A 19,460-nucleotide genomic window follows, 5' to 3' on the forward strand; every position below is an offset into this window, starting at 1 on the left:
GCTGAAATATGGAAAGCATCAAAAAGATAATCCTAAATTAATTTGTTCTTGGACTTGGAATACAACCAGACACATGTGTTTAGACATGAATGTATTTACCCCCCACTAAACCTCATACCATTTCCTCACCACTTCTTGGCTTGGCTCCCACTTACAGCACTGGGGAGGTCCCAGGAGCCAAAGAAAATCTGAGCAAGGATTGTCTGGTGATGGAGATTTGGCTCTGAATTGTGGATATTTGTATGTAGAAATGCAAAAGCATCCATATATAATTGTCCACATATTTATATTTCACGTACAGTAGTTAATTTCCCATAGTTCTTTGATTAAAAGGAGAGTTTTATTTGTGCAGAATCCTCCAGATTTGGTGAAAGTGGTGACTGGGGTAATGGAAAGAAGTCTTGGCAGGACTGGTTACCTAATTTATGAAACCCAGTGTAAAATAAAAATGTGGGACCTCTTGTTCTAAAATTACTAAGAATTTTAAGATGGTGACAGCAGAGCACTATACCAAGCACAGAGCCCGGTATGAATGCACAGGTCACATGCCCATGAAGCCAGTCCTGAGGCTTAGAGTCAGGTAGACATGACATCAAATTCTAGGTTTTTCATTTACAAGCTGAGTGTCTTGAGTAAGTTATTTAAACTTTTAAAGCTTCAGTTTTCTCCTCTGTAAAATAGGAATAATGATTATGTATCATTCTCAAGAGTATTGTGGTGATTAAGAGAGAACATTATACTAAGTGTATAGCATAGTGCCTGGCTTGTGGACACTCTGTCTTTTTTTGTCCTACATGCTACAGTTAGAGTTCTAAAATGTAACCTTGAGGGTCTCTCCCCGACTTAAAACTATTTTTAGTTACCCGTTGTCTACGAAACAAAATGGAAATGCATATTATAGACAACGAAGACCTTCGCTGTTCGGGTTTCATCCATTTTTCTAGACTTGCCACCTACCACTCTCACATGTGTATCAAGGTCCAAAATATAATTTGTGAGCATTTTCACTTTTCCTTAAGGGTCAGTAATTATAATAAACATAGGTGACATATGTTAACAAGACAGCAAGCCCAAAATGGAGTCACTTATGCTAAGTCCCAGGTCACCAAACCGAGAGCTAATGACAGTTTCCACTCTCCCAGAAATGGAACCTTAAACCAGTCAGTCAGGAATCTCCTGATCATCACTAGTTAGGTAATCTGCCCGATAGACTTCTGTCATCCCCTAAAGGAAAATACCTTTGCAATAACCAGCCTCCTTTTTTGCCTAGTAAAAAAAGCCTGCTCCCTTCTGCCTATAAAAATCTTTCATTTGGTACAGCTCCTTGGAGCTCCTTTCTGTCTGCTAGATTGGATGCTGCCCAATTCAAACCGATTTTTGCTCGAATAAACTCTTAAAATTTTTAATATATCTCAATTTATCTTCTGACACATATAATAAATGTTTCTTTGTGCCAGGCACTGTGCTAAACATTCTGTTGGAAGGAAGTCTCATTGTCCACTCCTGATGTTTTCTCCCATGAGAGGGAGCTCCATGAGCTGTAACCCTCCTGGATATGTCCACCTCCTCACTTACCCTCCCTGGGAAGAGTGATTTGTCTCATTGGTGAGCTTGGAAGAAACTGGGTATTTATAACCCAGCCTCCTCCTTTCTCTGTAGCAAATCCCCCCACAGGGAGCATATGCTCCCAATTGATCTCAGGGAAACTGTAAGCTTAGCAGCAAAAACCTTTGCCCAGTGGGAGACCTATTGCCTAGGACTGTGACCAGGTGGTAAATCTATTTCTGGTGTTCCAGGTCAGGAAGCCTATACTCTCCAGTGTCAGCGTTATTGATGATATTGTCTCCTGTCTGCCTTACTCTTTGCCTATTTCTTAATTGGTTCAGGACTTGGGTGAGGAGAATGGGTATTTATAAAAGCTATGCAAATACCCCAATACAATCTACATCTATGAGCTTCTTTCAGTCTCATAACCTACCATATGAGATAAGCACTTTTCTCATCCAGTTTTTTACAGATAAGTGAGGAATACCGATCAAGTAAGTGGCGTAGTCAAGATCTGAACTAGGTCTATCTAATGCCGAAGATTATGCTCTTAAAATTTCCCATTTTGTTTTTGCGTGTAAGTTTCATAATAAACGATAAGAACATTCAAATTTTGGGTTGAAAAGAAAGCTAACACAGTATTATATCCAGTATACTTATATTCTATTTGGCAGAAAAGTAAGCCAAGCTAAACTTAAATTCAGCAAATGCTGAATTTTATTTTAGGAAGAGCAAGCTGCAACCATAACAAAGAACTGTATTTACAGCTAACAGCAATAACCATGTTACTCTATAGGTCTTACACTACGAACTGAAACTACATTTCATGATTTACAGGGTCTGAAAGGTAAACAGTAAAAGGTATTTTTTTGGAGATTTCTCATTAGCAACTACAAAACTAGCAATTTTGTGAGGAATTATGTTGTCTATCCTTTCTCAAAACACACGCAAGACATTTCTTTGATGGTGAACCCATTCTGATTCCAACATCCGACTATTTTCAACATTCTGGGAACTCCTCCACACCCTGCCTATCTCTGGGAAGGTTTGATTCCCTACCCACTTGGTGAAAAGAAAGGAATTTAGAACATTTGAGGTAGCAGACTGCCTACTTCTGACCTCCTGAGGAATGAGCTCTGCCTACCTAGTCCCTTCATGCAGGTACATGAATGAGTCATCAAAAATTCACTAACACTTCAATTACTTATGCTGATGGCAGTTGTGCTAATAAGAGAAATGACAAAAGGGTGCAGTGCCCAAGAATTTGTAGACCTGGCAGATTTAATGCATCCACTTATATCCGTAACTCAACCCCTCCTCCATATGATCCTGATTATTGTGTTCCATAAGAATTCCTACCAAGACTCCACCCCAGTTCACCCCTCTCTCTTGTGGTCTTAAGAATGTCAGTGCTATGCAGTATTTTCCTCTTTATCATGTCTGTATCCCTTCATGCTTTGCTCACCAAGATGTGTTTTTCTCTCGTCATGTTTGTTTAATCCTATTGATTCAATGCATTATATTTCTACCAGGAAAGCAATACTAACAAAATATGTAGTTTGACACATACAAAGTACTGCCACGTATATACACACTTTTGTGTGTATACATCTTTCCTGCTTTTCCCATATACATTGCCTGACTTGACATTTCTTTTTTTTTTTAATAAAAAGCTTGCCACTCATGATTATCTCTTTAACATTCTATCCAAAATTGCAGCTGGAAAGACAAAGAAAAGAAGGTGAAGGAAGGTAATTTGCACTTCTTGTAACCTTCATTATTTATCAAATACGCTTTTTTTTTATAACCATCTTTGTAGCACTTCAAGACGTGCCTAACTGCCAGTGTTCACTTTTACAGGCCCAGTGGATAATGGAACTCCCAGAGAATCCTGGCTTGGAAAGGCAATCAATAAGGTTAGTTTGACACTACTCTCTGTTGAAGGAATTGTCTTTTCTTTGAGAGAGAAGGTTGACTGATGGCAACCAGAAGGGGTTCTAGAGAACAGCTGTAGACTCAGAGCACGGATTTTAGTCTGCATGGGTGCAGCACCCTGTGTACAAAAAGGTTTCACTTTTATCACCTCACTGATATTCATATACCCCGGTGACATAGGGAATGTTTTGCCCATTTTTTAAATTGATAACTTGAGGCACAGACAGGTGAATGACTGGCTCAAGAACATATAGAGAATTCAGGAGCATGGCACCAACATAGAAGGCTATCCAACTCAAGGTTGAGAATTCCACATCAGGCTCTATGGGCCTTTTACTCCCCCCAATAGTTTCTTGTTGCCTGCCTTCAATATTCTCCTGCCAACAGCGACCCTTACCTCTCTGGTTTAAGCAGGCGGTTCTAAATAGTTGTTGTTGGTTACCGTGGTAACAGATGCCTAGGTTTCAGCTTCAAATGCCCCTTTTAATGAGGCAATTTCAAGAATATTCATGATAAATTACCAGACCACAAACTTAACTGTGGGAAATTTTGCTTTGGAAAATCTAATAAAAAGAAAGCAGAAAGAATGAGCAGCAAATGCGTTAGAGAAAATGGGGCCAGATTTGGAGAGGCAAATGGAAGGGAAGCCAGGCCTGACTACCAAAAGCCAGATCAGAATCAATTCAAACCAGAGCTTTAAATTATAAATGGTCCCTGAAGGGCTACCCGCCAGACGGAGCCAAGATTCCTCGGGAGGAAGAATGGTAAAATGAGAGGTGGAGAGGGCAGGAGTTGAGTACATCCTGCAGGAGGCTGCATATTTTAAAGAGCTTCAGTTTTCTATTTTATTGCTGACTGTGGTGACTAAATGTCAGCAACAATCTTCCTCTTGTTTCTCCATTTATGAAACCAAGAGACACTGTGACCTGGAGAGGACACACTTAACTAGACTGTGGAATTTGGCATACATGAACTTCATGAGCAACCTAGGTTATCCACAAGTCCCGGAGACATAGTAGTCTTGATAATGTTCCAGGATTCTGGTATTAACCTCTTAGCTCTTCTACCTACTAAAAATCTCACAGAAAGATAAAAGAAATTTAATACATCGCTACACTATTACATGGAAAGAAACATCATAGTTACTTAAAGGAAGACACGTCAATAATCCTTTTACGTTTTAATATAAAAACGTGCCTTGCCTATGTAGGATAGTTGAAGTGTACACCCCGTTGAAGGCAAAAGGACAGCCTAAAAGAGCTTTCACAGCCATTTTAAATCTCTGGCCAAGCTCCTTAGGTCACTGCAGGGCCGTCTTACTCTTGCTGCTCGCGGAGAGCACCAGGGAGCAGATGCGTTACAGTTTGTGACAGGAGAACAGCCTGTGGATCCCGCCTACTCCCTCCGGTCCATCTGGGAGGTGGGTGAGGCAGGGAGCCCACAGAGAGGGAGGCTCTCCTGGGAATCCCTGGGGGTACCATGGTTATTCGTGCTTTATTTTCGGTAGATGGCACTGTGTCTATTGCGATAAGCAAAAAGAGAGTCTAGAAAGGAAATATAATTGTTTCTGGAGAAAGCATACTGCATTTGAAAATAATGCATGGTATATATTTTTTTACTGAGTAACATTATAACACAAATACTATTCAGTATTCATGTTAGCACTCTCTTTTGGAGCTCAAAGAACTTTATGATTTATTATTCTGGCTCAGACTCAGGGCTGTGGTGGAGCCCAGGGCCATTCTATGAGGGATATAGTTGGGATAAGAGTAAATCACTCTGAATGTTCACCCACTTTACCACCCAAACACATACATCAGCACCTGTACTCTGTCTATGCCTGGATTCCCACCCTGGGCACTGGATTCCCCTTTACCTGAGACAGAACACTCTGACACCTTGGTTCCTGCCCGGCACACAGGAATCCTCACATCCCCAGAGTCAAAGCAACCAGATCAGTTTCTTACACATGGGTGGTCCTATGTAGTAGATACTGTTAGTTTCCCATGCATGCTTTTTCCTTTATAACAGACATCTAAATATTTTTTTCTCTCTTCTGAGTGCTTTCAGGAAAGTAGTCCCCAGCACCAGAAGATGAATCAAGTTTATTTTAGGCCGATTGTGGTCTCCCATTTAAAAATGGGAGAAGAACCTCAAGTTTGCTTCTTAGAAAATGAACTCTAAACACAGTGTGGAGGGTAGAGTAGATGAAAAGAGGCTCTGTGAGTCAAGCGCTGTGTATGCACTTAATAGAATATTCTCTTTTATTCCTTATTATAATCTTGAGGTAGGTACTATGCTACCCATTTTACAGATGAGAAGACTGAAGCTCAGAAAGTTTAAACAACCTACCTAAAATCACCCTTGCTATTGACTGAGCTTATGATGAGATTCTAACCATTAGAGAAGTCTGCTGTGGGACTTCTGGGAAAGGGACATGCAAGGAGAAACCTCCCATTTCTGTCCCTTGATATGACCTTTTGAATATGACCCCTTGGACTGCAGCATTGATCTTGAGACAATTACAGGAGCCACCCTAAGAGAGTAAGACAGAAGTCTGAGGATGACAGAGTAGAATGATGGAAAGGACCTGGGATCTTGATGATGCTGTGGAGCTCTGAATTAACCACCCCTCAAACTTCAGACTTATGTTTCAGCCTCTTAGAAACATACCTTCTGTTACCTGTAGCACCAGCCTCCCAAATCCTAACTAATACAACCTAAGACCCTAGCCATAATTATTTAGAAAGATGATTAGTGCCTGAGCCAAAAGCAGCTATCCATAGGATAACTGCCAAGGACTCAGGATATGAGAGTGCCCCCATCAGGACCTCTCTGCTGGATCACACCTAATGAGACCAATCAGACCCTTTCTGGGGGAGCCTGAATAGCATTTTCTCCCACCTCTTCAGGAACTTCCCTCCATCAAAGAACTCATCTCTCTTCTGTATCGTCAATGTTTTCTGCTTATACTAGCACCTTCTTAAATACCATTTAAATTGTTCATAGTAAAAACACTAACATAACACCTCTATCAAATATTGACTGTCTTACATATAACACTCTAACTAGCTTCTTTCTTTCACAATCAACTTAGTTGTCTCCAGTTCCTACCCTTCAAGTCACTCTTCAGCCCACGGCAGTTTACACCCGCAGTGCTCCAACAGGACATCATCTCTTAAAGATGTTACAGGATGGTCATAAAATAGGTTATCAACTGAGTAACAGACAGACCAAAAACTTAGTCATTTAAAACAGCAGCCACCCGAGGTCTACTTTTTAAAATTTAAGAAAAAATTGCACTGTAAACATATGACAGATAGTATAGCACAGTAGTTAAGAGCAAAAATGAGTTATAAAGTCCAACAGACCTGAACTGGTAATCCTAGATTCCTTAAGTAACAATGAATGGGTTTCTTAAATTCTCTATGCTTTTGTTTATTCAAATATAAAACGAGAATACCAGCTTACATGGTGGCCATAAGAATTCTACTACAAAGTCACAGCCTATCACTCTGATCACAGCACTTGCTAGCCACCTGATACATTCTTCTTTATTTTTCTTTTATTGTCTATGACTACCAGCCCCACACTGGAATATCAACTCCTTAAGAGCACAGATATTATTTGTCCCGTTCATCACTGCATTCCCAGTATGGGTAATAGTTCCAAGCACTCAGTAGATGCTCAGCAGATGGATGGTGAATGGAAAGAAGGAATGGAGGGAGGCAGGCAGAGAGGGATGGAATGAGAAGAAAAGGAGAGAAGGAAAGATGAAAAATGGAGAGTACTAAAATAAAACTTCAAAAAATGGTAAACAAAAACAAAAACAAACAAACAAAAAACTCTTTAGAAGCAGACCCCTCCACATGCCTCAAAAGGAAGATGCAGACCTGTATGCTTCAGGATTTTCCCACCAAAAACCCACACAATTCCTTTACTATTCCAGCCAAGTATGGCCTAGCCCTACCCTCATACCTGTTTTTTCTTGGTTTAGTAATAAGGAAACATAGATGGAAATAAAGAAGAGATATCAGGTAGAAAGATATAAAATAGTGGGAAAAATATTATAAGTGGAGTCAAGTACCACCACCATTTACTAGAAGTGAACTTTCAGCACCAATATTAATATTTTTTCCTGTTGTATCTGTAAAGTGATAATAAGTAATATGTACATAACAATTTTTAATTTACTCAAATCTCATTTTTATAACTAACTACGTCACAACAAGTAACATGCTAAGGCAACATCAGTAGATGAAAAAAGGTAGTCCCTGGCCCCAAGGAATGTTGCCCAGGAGAAGACAGAGATATGTAAAAAATACAATTACGATACAGTATAGCGAGTGCAACTGTCAGGCATGCAGAAGGGCAAGGGTAGCAAAAAGGATCACAAAACTAAAAAGAAGACTGCACAAAAGGCATAATATGTAAATTGAGTTTTGAAAAATGAAGTGGGTTTCCCAGGTGCCCCATAGGGAGAAAGGAATTCTTGGAGGAGGGAAAATCATAATTGAAGACAGTGAATTGTTCATATAATCCAGAAGTGAAGTAGGCAATGGCAGGAGAAATGATTGGACACAGGTGTCATGAATACTTGTATGTCTGCATTTTAGCAAGTCCATTCTAATGGAAACTTTGAGGATCAACTCGGGGGTGGGAGGCCGCGGGGGGACAGAACTAGTCATTCCTACAAGAAACACTGGAACCAGTTTCTACCAACCCACCAAAAAAACGACTTCAAAGGCAACGTGGTATCACGGGAAGGGCTTGTTTTTTTTTTTTGTTTTAATTTTTATTTATTTATTTATTTATTTATTTATGTCTGTGTTGGGTCTTCGTTTCTGTGCGAGGGCTTTCTCTAGTTGCGGCGAGCGGGGGCCACTCTTCCTTGAGGTGCGCGGGCCTCTCACTGTCGTGGCCTCTCTTGTAGCGGAGCACAAACTCCAGACATGCAGGCTCAGTAGTTGTGGCTCACAAGCCTAGTTGCTCCGCGGCATGTGGGATCTTCCCAGACCGGGGCTCGAACCCGTGTCCCCTGCATTGGCAGGCAGATTCTCAACCACTGCACCACCAGGGAAGCCCAAGGGCTTGTTTTATTGTTTGTTTGTTTTTAGTTCATTAGGCGTCACTTAAAATTCTGATTCCACAGTGCACTTGCTTTGGGATCTTGAACAACACTCATAACCTCTGCAAGTTCGAGTATAATAAGTTTATGTGATTACCTTCATCTGTAATATCCCTGCGCTGCAATCTTAATGGAAACTCAAGTTCAGGTCAAAGACTAGTTTCTCTGTGACTTCTCCTCTGAATTGATTCAAAAGCCATCTCTCCCATCCTCATATGGCTTCTCTTATGGACTCTCATAAGAACTTCTATGACCTCTTTGGTTTTTTTTTGTTGTTGTTGTTGTCTGTTTGTTTGTTTTTTAATTGAAGTATAGTTGATTTAAAATGTCGTGTTACTTTCAGGTGTACAGCACAGTGATACCTTTTTCACATTCTTTTCCCTTATAAGTTATTACAAAAAATTGCGTATAGTTCCCTGTGCCATAGAGGAGATCCTTGTTGTATCTATTCTATGCCTTCTTTGAATGACCGTAGCACTTGTTGTCTGTATCATTTTTATGTCTGTTGTGGCTTTGTGCCTGAAAATGAAAATTTTCTATTTGTTCAAAAAAAAAACAAAAAACAGCAGCCACCGTTTATCGTCTTTCATGACTCTGCAGATTGACTGGGCACAAGTGGATAATTCTGTCCTGCAGTGTGTTGTCTGGAGCTGTGGTCATCTGGAGGCTTGACTGGACTAGAGCCTCTACTATGACTCATTCACAGGGCTGGTGGGTGGTGTTGGCACTTGGCTGGGAGCATGAGTCCTTCTCCTCATGGCACCTCCATATGTGGGGTTCCCACAGCACGAACGCTGGGTTTTTAGGGGGGGTGTTTCAAGCCTGAGAAAGTAGAAGCTGCCCAGTCTCAGAAGTTAAAAATCTCACTTCTGCCACATTTTATTGGTCAATGCAAACACAATTCAGTCCAGAGTCAAGGGGAGGGAAATAGACTTCACCTCTTGTGCGAGGAATAGGAAAGAATTTGCAGCCAACTTTAATATACAACTGTTATTAATGGTCTTCCTTATTGCTAATTACAGTGAAAATAATATGGTTTTTATTTTATGTAGCATCTCAATTATTGAAATATTTCGTTCTTTCAACTTCTATGACAGCCCACTCTCCTGGTTTTCTTGGTACCTCTGGAGCCACTCTCACCTTCTTGTGAAGAATCCTCTTCTTTTCCTCACAATCAAAATATTATTCCTTAGAATTCCATCCTTGGTCCTCTTCTGTTATCACTTTATATTTTTCTATTTATCTTATTGGACATTCTAATAAACTCTCAAGACTTCCATTACTATATACATATTAATTATTCTCGAGTCTTTACTCATAGCCCCTGCTGCTCACTTAAGTTCCAACCTAGATATCCCATCTTCACTGAACATTTCCTATTTCCATTTAAGTATCTTATAATAATCACAAATTCAAAATGTCCAAAATTGAGCTCATCATATTTTCTCCCAAAGCTTCAATTTCAGTGTAATCTCTCTCTGTGAATAGCACCATAATTTCCTCAGTTACATAATGCAGAGAATTAATCATTTTGACTCCTTTCTTTTGCTCAACCCTATATCGAGTCACGAAAGGTAGTTAATATTATCTCTTTAATATCTTTCAAATTTGTTAAGTTGCCTGCATCTCTTCTCCAGTACTGTAGTACTGAACTCTAGTTCAGACCAGTATCATCTTTTACCTGATATATTTCAGCATCTTTTATCTAGCCTTCTCACAGCATCTTTTATCTAGCCTCCTCTTTAATTCATTTTCTACACTGAGGCCAGAGTAGTTTTTAATGGCAATATTCCATCGTGTTGTGCTCAATTTGACAGCTTATATACTGAAATTGGAACAATACAGAGAAGACTAGCATGGCCCCTGTGCAAGAATGACAGATTTCTAAAGCATTCTTTATTTTTTTCTTTGTTGTTGGACACACAATCTATAAAGGTGTAATTTGCATGACAATAACAGCACAAATGAAGGGAGAGAGAAGATAAAGCCATGTAAGAGCAAAGTTTTTGTATACAATTGTAATTAAATTGGTATTAATCTGAACTAGATTCTTATAAATTAAGTTATTGTAATCCTTATAGCAACTTCTAAGGAAATAACTCAAAAAATATAGTAAGAGAATCAATAAGGGGAATAAAATAGAAAATATCCTTTTAACACAAAAGTAGTCAGCAATAGAGGATGGAAGCCCCCCAAAACACATAAGGCATATAGAAAACAAGTAGAAAATAGCAAATATACCATGACTTTATCAGTAATTTCATTAAATGAGAAGGGATTGAATTGAAATGCAGAGATTAGCAGAATGGATTAAAAATACAAAATCCAACTATATGCTGCCTATAAGAGGCACACTTTAGATTCAGAGACACAAAGAAGTTGAAGTACGGGAAATGACACACTAGGTGAACAATAACTGAAAGACCTAGAATGGCTATACAAATATCAAACAAAGTAGACTTTAGGACAGAAATTATTACTACAGACTAAAAAGAACATTTGATAATAACAGAGTTAATCCATCAAGATAAAACAATTATAAACATATTTACACCTGACAACCCCAAACTCAGGAATCAAAAACTAACAGAATTGAAGGGGAAAATGGGCAATTCAGTAATAACAGCTGGAGATTTCTACATCTCACTTTCAATAATGGGTAGAACACCTAGACAGAAAATCATCAAGCAGATAGAAGACTTGAACAACATTATAATTCTATTAACAGAGACCTATAGAACACTCCATTCAACAGCTACAGAATACACATTCTTCTCAAGTACACATGTGGAACATTTACCAGGATAGACTATATGTTAGGCCATAAAACAAGTGTAGGGGCTTCCCTGGTGGCGCAGTGGTTGAGAATCTGCCTGCTAATGCAGGGGACGCGGGTTCGAGCCCTGGTCTGGGAAGATCCCACATGCCACGGAGCAACTGGGCCCGTGAGCCACAACTACTGAGCCTGCGCGTCTGGAGCCTGTGCTCCGCAACAAGAGAGGCCAAGATAGTGAAGAGGCCCGCGCACCGCGATGAAGAGTGGCCCCCGCTTGCCGCAACTAGAGGAAGCCCTCGCACAGAAATGAAGACCCAACACAGCCAAAAATAAATATAATAAATAAATAAATAAAAGATTACTATTAAAAAAAAAAAAGAAATTCTTTAAAAAAAAAAACAAAACAAGTGTAAATAAATTTTAAAAGATTGAAATCATATGAAGTATGTGCTCTCCAACCACAGTGGAATGAAATTAAGAATTAATAACAAGGAAATTTGGCACATTCACAAATACATGGAAATTAAACCCAATCATAAATAATCAGAGGGTCAAAAAGGAAATAACAAAGGAAACTAGAAAATACTTTGAGATGAATGAAAATGAAAACACAACATACCAAATATTATGGGATGCAATGAAAATAGTGCCTAGAGGGAAATTTATAGCTGTATTTGCTTATATTTAAAAAGAAGAAAGACTGCAAATCAATAACCTAACACTCCACCTTAAGGAATGTGAAAAACAAGAGCAAACTAAATCTAAAGCAAGCAGGAAGAAGAAAATAATATAGGTTGCAGTGAAAATAAGTGAGGTAAAGAATAGAAAAACAATAAAGTCAACAAAACCAGAAGTTGGTTCATTGAAATGATCACAAAATTGACAAATCTTTAGCTGGCCTAATTAAGCAAAAAAGAGACTAAAAAAAGACTAAAATTACTAAAATCAGCAATAAAAGAGGGGATATTACTACCAACCTCACATACACAGAAAGATTATAAGGTGTTATGGACTGAATGTTTGTATTCCTCAAAATTTATATATTGAAGTCCTAACACCCAGTGTGATGGTGTTTGGAGATAGGGCCTTTGGGAAGTAATTAGGGATAGACTAAGTCATGAGGGTGGGGCTCTCATGATGAGACTAGTGGCTTTAGAAGAAGAGAAAGCTCTCTCTCCCTCCCTCCCTCCCTCCCTCGTTTCTTCCTTCCCTCCCTCCCTCCTTCCCTCCCTTCTACTCCTCCCCCACTCCCACCCCTGGTGCATGCAAGGAAAGGCCATGTGAGGACATAGTGAAAATGTGGTTGTCTGTCAACTAGGGAGAGAGCTTTCACCAGGAACCAGATCAAATTGGCTGGCACCTTGGTCTTGGACCTCCCAACCTCCAGAACTGTGAAAAATATATTTCTACTGTTTAAGCTACCCAGTCTATGTTATTTTTTATGGCAGCCTGAGATGACTAAGACAACAAAGAAGATAACCTAGATGAAATGGATAAATTCCTAGAACAGAAACTACCAAAGTTGATTAATGAAGAAATAGAAAAATCTGAAAAGATATATAACAAATAAATAACTTAAGTTAGTAATCAAAAAAGTTCCAGCAAAGAAAAGCCCAGGACTGTATGGCCTCACTGGTGAATTCTACCAAACATTTAAAGAAGAATTAACACCAATTCTTCATAAACTTTTACAAATAATAAGAGGGAACAGTTTCTAATTCATTTTTTGAGGACAGTGTGTCCTGGTATCAAAGCAAGACAAAGACATCACAAGAAAAGAAAACTATAGACCAATATCCTTATAAATATAGAAACAGAACTCCTCAACCAAATACATACAAACTAAATCCAGCAAAACATATAAAAGAATTTTATAACATTGCCAAGTGGGATTTATACTTGGTGCAACATATGAAAATCAGCTTAATACACCAAATTAATAGGATAAAGGGAAAAAATCCACATGATCATGTCAATAGATGCAGAAAAAGCATTTGACAAAATCCAACAGCCTTTCATGATAAAAAACAAGCTAACAAACCAACCAACCAACAACCACTCAACAAAACCCCACAGCTAACATAATACTTAATGATGAAAGATGAGAAGTTTCCCCCCTAAGATCAGGTACAAGACAAGCACACTCCAATCTGATATTACTTTATAATTTTAAAGTTATATGTGTGATAGTTAAAAGTACTTTTTGAATGGTATGATCCAGTTTTTATTCTTTTTTTCTTTTCTTTATTTATTTATTTATTTATTTTTGGCTGTGTTGGGTCTTCGTTTCTGTGCGAGGGCTTTCTCCAGTTGCGGCAAGCGGGGGCCACTCTTCATCGCGGTGCGCGGGCTTCTCACTATCGCGGCCTCTCTTGTTGCGGAGCACAGGCTCCAGACGCGCAGGCTCAGTAGTTGTGACTCACGGGCCCAGTTGCTCCGTGGCATGTGGGATCTTCCCAGACCAGGGCTCGAACCCATGTCCCCTGCATTGGCAGGCAGATTCTCAACCACTGCGCCACCAGGGAAGCCCCCAGTTTTTATTCTTTAAATAAGTACATATGATGCACAGAAATGAGTTTGGAAGTCTGTACACCAAGAGGCTGGCAGTGGTAATCTTGGGACGGTGGCAATGGTGGTGATCTTTACATATGTTTTGTTTGTTTGTTTTTGGTTCTGTTTTTATAACAACATGATTGAGATGTAACTCACATACCACATATTCCACCTATGTAAGTGTACAGTTCAATGGTTTTTAGTGTACTTATGCAGTCATCACCTCTGTCCAATTCCAGAACATTTTCATTACTCCAAAAAGAAACCTTATACACATTGGCAGTCACTCCCCACTTCCCCCTCACCCAACCCCTGACAACAACTCATCTAATTTCTGTTTGTATGGATTTGCCTATTCTGGACATATGCCATATAAATAATATCATACATTATGTGAGTTTTGCGTCTGACCTCTTTCATGTAGCATAGTGTTTTCAACGTCCATCCATGTTGTGGCATGTATCAGCACATTTCTTTTTTTATGGCTGAATAATATTTCATTGTATAGACATACAAGATTTTATTAGACTCCGTACATCGGGCTCTACTATTAGACTCCACACATTGGGCAGGCCTTAAGCTTTATCATCTGTCCCCAATCCCTACTTCCTGTGAAACCATTAAAAATGAAATGTCAATATCACCAGAATTTGAAACATATGCCTATGGCAGAAGCCATCCCTGGTGTTTCCTCACCTCCTAGGAGTTCAATGTTCACTTCAATTTTTGTCTTAGAATCTTTGCTTTCTTGGCAGCTCAGTGATGTGTATGAACGTTTTTGCTTGTTTGTTTCTTCATTTGTTTTTTACTTGTTCTATGGCAGTATTATTGCTTTCAGTGGGAGGATCACAGTTTCCCTTGCAGCCAGCAAGTTCTGGCCAATAAGATAGAAGAGGAAGTCTGCTGACAATGATCCTTCCTTCTTCCTTCTGCTTTGAATACCGCTGTAAGACCCAGAGATGCTGCCATGATTTTTAATTCATGAAGTGATAAAATAACAAATTTGCCAAAAATGGCAAAATGGAAGGAAAATAGGAACCATAAACAATAACAACATCATGAGCTGTGGCACCAACCCTGGATGTATTACTCTAAACGTCTTAGTTAAAAAAATGTTATAAACCCTAATTTGTCTAAACTACAATTAGTTAGTTGGGTTTTCTGTTACTTGCCATCAAAAGTTAGTCATTTTTAGAAATACAATACTTATACATTCATTCATCCATCCAATCAATAAGCATGTATTAAACACATACTGAGTGCCAGGCACTGCTTATAGCAGAATTTGTCAATACATATTATATTATTATTTGAGAGCATTTTAAACATTTGTGGGAGGTTTCTATAGTGTTACAATAACTGGGGGCTACTACCATTTAATGGGTTGATACTTGGAATACAATATTTCTTAAAATACATGGGACAGGCTCATGCAGTGAGAATTGTCCCATATCCTGCGTACTTTTCGACACCCACAAAGACATACATTTAGGTAAAAATGGAGTTTTTAATTATCTGAACTTAGAACCTAACTCCATTTTACAAACAAATACCAAATATTTTCTGCACATGCTTAATAGATCCAAACTTTCTAGGAATATTTTGTTAGAAATTTACCACAAGTTATTCAACCTTACGAGTAGCAATGCTGCATATGGTTTTTGAGTCTCCATTATGACACACCTGTATCAGTCTGCATTTATAGTGTTCTCATTTATACTGATTCTACATATAGGTACAAGCATCTGACTGTGTTATTATGTCTACCAGTCACACCTAGACATTTTCAGATTGAAATACATATTATTTTATTATAAACAACTTAGCATTTATTACTCCTTTATATTACAATTAGGCATTGTGTTTCTTTTTTGAAATCATGCTTATATGTAAGTTATATTAATTTAATTATTAATTTAATCTAGTAATTTAATCTCAGAATTGTAAGCAGGTCTTATAATATATCTATCATCAAAAGGGGAGTTGGGCTTTGAGAGAGTTAAGAATTACTCGTTTTAATGGTAATTCCATATCTTTAAGAAATTGTTAAATAGCATTTAGTATTTCTTAGTAAGATGACAAGAAAATGTCTAAAGACAAAACTCCTGGTTGTTTGGAAAACTTGACCCTCAGCAAGGATTTCCTGCTTGTAGATTTTAAGTATGTGAGTTTATACCCTATGGCTGTTTGGCTCAGATCACAAAAGTTCCTGCCCCTCTACCAACTGCCCCCATTCCTGGTACCTGCTGGAGGTGGTGTGAAATCATCTTTCCAAGAATTTGGCTTTACTTCTCTTGAAGTGGGGCATCTTTCCTTTGAAGGGGGAACACAGGACGACCTACTGACTTAGAGACAGAATGATAGGAGAAGTGTGACTTGGCTAAGGTCATGTAGAAAGTAGTGAGTGTTAAGAGCTAGGATGCAAATCCAAATTTTCATACTCCTGAGGCTAAATAAATTTTAATCCACTAGTATATGTTTCATATGTTGGGAAAAAATGTTGGGGGGGGATAGAGAAGAAGATGAGAATATCTATGTATGTTCAGGAAGAGCTCTCTCCTCTTTGAGCTTAATAACTTTAAAAAGGTGGCTCTCACTTCCATATGAACACCTCCTGTTGACCCTTTTCTTTTTCTAAGTAAGTGAGGAGAGTGAAAAAAAAGGAAAATCTCTAGGTCACAGAAATATTAATTGACAAGGTGGGGATCAAGCTCCCTGACATTCTAGGCAGACTTCTGTAATACAGTAAGGGGAGTTGATATTCACCTCTTATCACAGCTTTAAAATGCTGTCATTAACCAATTACACCCAGTCCCCCGTTCCTTCATCACCAGCCCCCACTAGTTCACCCTCATCTCTCTTACTGGGTACATGAAGGTTTCTTCCCTCTTTTACTGGAATCTTTCCACTTGGCTCTACCAGACACATTTTGTTTAAGAGAATTAGCAAAATCAGATGAGAAATTTCAAACACAGTGTGACACTTGGACTAGCCTAAGTCTTGGGCAAGTGTCTAAAACTCCCCAGACTCCAGTTCATCATAGTTTCATATCTGTGCTTATTTGTGCTTTATAAATACCCACTAGAAGATTATAATATCCCAGGTATTAGTGGAGCCCATAAAGCTATTTTAGGTGAAGGATAAAGGGAAATGAGATGGATCTGGTTCTACTGGGAATCTAACAGGGTTTTGGCATTGTGGACTCTTTCCTCTTTTGCCTCTGAAAATAGTCCAGAACTAAAGTACAAAAACTCGTGAAGGGTATAGGGGTGAAATACAAGGCAGAAAAGTATAGAATGGAAAAGAAGAAGAATATATATATTGGACCTCCCTGGTGGTCCCGTGGTTAAGACTCCAAGTTTCCACTGCAAGGGGCACCAGTTCGATCCCTGGTCAGGGTACTAAGATCCTGTATGCTGGGCATGGTGTAGCCAAAAAAAAAAAGAATATATATTTTTTACATTTTGTAATTAAGAATGTAAAGGGGAGTGCTCAAATAGTATTGCTATGAAACTATACTGACACTTTAGCAAATGGGATCATTTTGGCTGTAAATGACAGAAAACTCAACCAATGGTGACTTAACCATTAGGACTATTCCTCCTCAATTGACAGCAATCTGGAGGTAGGTGATCCCCAGTTGTTCTGAAAGCTCATGGTGTAGTCAGGGGTCCAGGCTTTCCCAATCTTTCTTCTGGGCCATCCTCAGCATGTTGACGAAGTCCCCCATTGTGGTCATATAGAGACTGCTGGAACACCAAGCACAAAATCTCATATAACAGGTTTGATCAATACCTAAACAGGAAGGAAATAGGAGTGAGCAAAAGGAGACTTTCTTTTCATGCCTTTCTCTTATCTGAGAGGATAGTATTTTCCTAAAGTTCTCAACAGAGTAGAACTTAGTGACATGCCCTTAGACCAATCAGAGAGAGAGAAATGGGATTGCCATAATGGCTTAAACCAATCATAATTCTTTTTTTTTAAATTGAAGTATAGTTAATTTACAATGTTGTGTTGCTGGTGTACAGCAAAGTGATTCAGATATATAAATTTTTTTTTTCTTTTTCATATTCTTTTCCATTATGGTTTATTATAGGATATTGAATATAGTTCCCTGTGCTATACAGTAGGACCTTGTTTATCTATTTTATATATAGTAGTTTGTATCTGTTAATCCCAAACTCCTAATTTATCCCTCCCCCCACCCTGCCCCTTTGGTAACCATAAGTTTGTTTTCTATGTCTGTGAGTCTGTTTCTGTTTTGTAAATAAGTTCATTTGTATCATAGTTTAGATTCCATGTATAAGTGGTATCATATGATATTTGTCTTCCTCTTTCAGACTTCATTTAGTATGATAATCTCTAGGTCCATCCATGTTGCTACAAATGGCATTATTTCATTCTTTTTTATGGTTGAGTAATATCCCATTGTATATATACACCACATCTTCTTTATCTATTCGTCTGCTGATGGACATTTAGGTTGTTTCCATGTCTTAGCTATTGTGAACAGTACTGCTATGAACGTGGGGGTGCATGTGTCTTTCTGAATTAGAATTTTCTCAGGATATGTGCCCAGGAGTGGGATTGCTGGATCATATGGTGGCTCTATTTTTAGTTTTTTAAGGAACCTCCATACCATTGTCCATAGTAGCTGCACTGATTTACATTCCCACTAACAATGTAGGAGGTTTCCTATTCCTCCACACCCTCTCCAGCATTTATTACCTGTAGACTTTTTAATGGTGGCCATTCTGACCTCTGGGTGATGATACATCATTGTAGTTTTGATTTGCATTTCTCTATTAATTAACAACGTTGAGCATCTTGTCATGTGCCTATTGGCCATCTGTATGTCTTCTTTGGAGAAATGTCTATTTAGGTCTTCTGCCCATTTTTTGATTGGGTTATTTGGTTTTTTTGTTATTGAGTTGTATAAGCTGTCTGTATGTTTCAGAAATTAAGCCCTTGTCAGTTGCATCATTTGCAAATATTTTCTCCCAGTATGTAGGTTGTCTTTTCATTTCGTTTATGGTTTCCTTTGCTGTGCAAAAGCTTATAAGTTTGATTAGGTCCCATTTGTTTATTTTTGCTTTTATTTCTATTGCCTTGGGAGACTAATCTAAGAAAATGTTGCTATGATTTACGTCAGAGAATGTTTTGCCTATGTTCTCTTCTAGGAGTTTTATGGTGTCATGTCTCATATTTAAGTCCTTAAGCCATTTTGAGTTTATTTTGTGTCAGGTGTGAGGGAGTGTTCTAACTTCACTGATTTACATGCAGCTGTCCAAGTTTACCAACACCACTTGCTGAAGAGACTGTCTTTTCTCCTTTGTATATTCTTGCTTCCTTTGTCAAAGATTAATTGACCATAGGTGTGTGGGTTTATTTCTGGGTTCTCTATTCTGTTCCTTTGATCCATATATCTGTTTTTGTGCCAGTACCACACTGTTTTGATTACTGTGGCTTTGTAATATTGTCTGAAGTCTGGGAGGGTTCTGCCTCCAGCTTTGTTCTTTTTCC

The 19,460-nt window shown here is 38.6% G+C and overlaps 1 non-coding gene across 1 annotated transcript; it reads left to right on the forward strand.

Annotated features, from left to right (window-relative positions):
* The first annotated feature begins 10,409 nt into the window (after positions 1–10,409).
* LOC137765590 (U6 spliceosomal RNA) lies at positions 10,410–10,512 on the forward strand. The gene has a single exon (XR_011074233.1). It is a non-coding gene; the product is annotated as a U6 spliceosomal RNA (small nuclear RNA).
* The last annotated feature ends 8,948 nt before the right edge of the window (positions 10,513–19,460 follow it).

Source organism: Eschrichtius robustus, chromosome 5 (genome assembly GCF_028021215.1).
Source record: "Eschrichtius robustus isolate mEscRob2 chromosome 5, mEscRob2.pri, whole genome shotgun sequence".
Classification (NCBI taxonomy): Eukaryota; Metazoa; Chordata; class Mammalia; order Artiodactyla; family Eschrichtiidae; genus Eschrichtius; species Eschrichtius robustus.